At 38.7% G+C, this 2,173-nt stretch overlaps 1 pseudogene; it reads left to right on the top strand.

Annotated features, from left to right (window-relative positions):
• Positions 1-227: 227 nt before the first annotated feature.
• LOC132915733 (protein RRP5 homolog) lies at positions 228-1,842 on the top strand (annotated as a pseudogene).
• Positions 1,843-2,173: the final 331 nt, after the last annotated feature.

Below are 2,173 nucleotides of genomic sequence, written 5' to 3'. Positions count from 1 at the left end.
TCCTGAAATGTGTCGCTCCAAACGGGAGGCGACGACTCTCTCGAGGAGCTTGCCGACCTCGTCCAGTAGGCATATTGGCCGGTATGCCGACGGCGAGGTCGCCGGTTGACTTTCCTTTTCCTCTTGTAGGGAGAAGAGCGTCCCGATGACCTTGGCTAACAGCGCATGTTCCATCTCCGTCGTTCCCAGGGGGCCCTTCGCGCGAAGTTTTTGCGTCACCGTCCTGTATGTCCTTCCCCGTGGATCTGATTCGATTGCTTCGATCAGGTCGGACCAGGCACGGTACTTCGCGATCTTAATCTCCTCCGGTAGCGTACGCCGTAGCACGCGGTACGTTCGGTAGCGCAGGGATCTCTTCTTCGTCATATCGTAGCCTGTGTCGGCCTACTGATACCGTCTTCAGGCCTGGATACACTGCTCTCGACAGAAACATCTAACGTAAATTGGAACTATTCAATTTTGGTAAAAATTCAAACAGTGAACACAGATGCGGAAAACATAATTCTACATGTGGCTAATCAAGACATAAAAGTGGAAAAACCAACATCCGATATTGGGGAAGAAGTAAAAGGCACAATAATAGAATCATCTATTAAATTCCAAAGAATCCGATATCATGCCTCTCTGCATCATAAAACCTGCTTTTGAAAAGAAATACTATGTGAGAGAGAAATCGGATGATAATAATAACTTAAAAAGAAATAAACAAAATCAAGAGAACGTGGTACTCGCCAAAAAAAAAAAATGAAAATTGAAAAGTTACAGAAAGTACCAAAGATGGAAAACAAAGGGAAACGAAACGGAGAAAAACCAGAGAAAGATTTAGAAAAGGAATATTCGAAGAGAATGTGTGTTGAATAAATAGGAGAAAGAAAGATTAAACTGAAAGATACCAAACCTTCTGAAAAAGATTTGAAATGTGCACTTAGCAATGTTAATAATGATGAGGATAACGAGCAGAAGCCAAGGATATCTGCGTGTGAATGTTTTTGGGATGACAACCTCGATTTAACTCTCCTTCAGGATAAAGAGTCATCTAGCGATTGTGAAGATGAAGTAGAGGAAAAACCAAAGCTGAGAAATAAGAAATTAAGTGCTGCTGAACGTTGAGAGCAGAAAACACAGAGAAACGTGAAATTCGTCAAAGAGAAGAAGCGCCCGTCAATAACTAGTCATTAAATTCTGTAGAACAGTTTTACGGATTACTTTTAGCTAGTCGAGGCAGTTCAATAGTATGGTTACAGTATATGGCATATCGCTTACAAAGAACAGAAATCGAGAAAGCAAGAGCAGTTGCAAGAAGAACGGTAAAAATGATTAATTTCTGGGAAGAGAATGAAAAATTAAATGTTTGGTATGCTTGGTGGAATTTAGAGTCTAAATTTGGAATTTCTGAATCATTGAATAATGTTTTTCAAGAGGCACTGAGATCTAATGATTCACTAAAAATATACATTCACATGTTGACTGTTCATATTGAGGCTGGCAGGCAAATGGATCTACAGAAAATAATTAATACCTTGATTGCGAAATTTAAACATGTTTCCGAGATATAGTATCAATATAAAGAAGGGTTACTAAAAATGGGTTTGAAGGACAAATCGAGTCACATTATGCAAAGGAAATTGCAATCATTGTCAGCATCTTAACGTATGTACACAACAGAATTAAAATATCATAAAGAATAAAATACTAAATTTTACAAATATAAGTCGAATGGCAAGGTTCGCGATTATGGAGAACAAATTTGGGGATAAAGAGAGAGCACAAAATCTGTTTGTGCAAATTCTAAATTCTTATCGATTTTCTTTTGTCGAAATTCTGGCTCGATTTTTGGAATAAATCCCTCGCTTATTTCCGGATTTGCAATATTGATAGTACATGTAGTATCGAACTTCGCTTAGACACGACTACCTTTTCCTAATATTTATTATATAAATATTTGCCCACCTGATATGTTTTCTCTTATAATCCAAACGAGTCTCGCATCCTGCAAAAAATTCGGATCCTAAGATTCCGTCTTGATCGATCAGTAATGAGTCATCAACATGAAAAGCAACTGAATGGCCTGCAAGCTGTATTACTGTCTGCCCTAGGGTGACCGGGCTCGTTGCCGTAATTCCTCGAAATTCGAAATTTTATATTTACTTCCGATCCAAAGTCTAATAGTAAC

This window comes from Bombus pascuorum, unplaced genomic scaffold (genome assembly GCF_905332965.1).
Source record: "Bombus pascuorum unplaced genomic scaffold, iyBomPasc1.1, whole genome shotgun sequence".
NCBI classification, from domain to species: domain Eukaryota; kingdom Metazoa; phylum Arthropoda; class Insecta; order Hymenoptera; family Apidae; genus Bombus; species Bombus pascuorum.
This window is presented reverse-complemented; position numbering and strand designations above follow the sequence as displayed.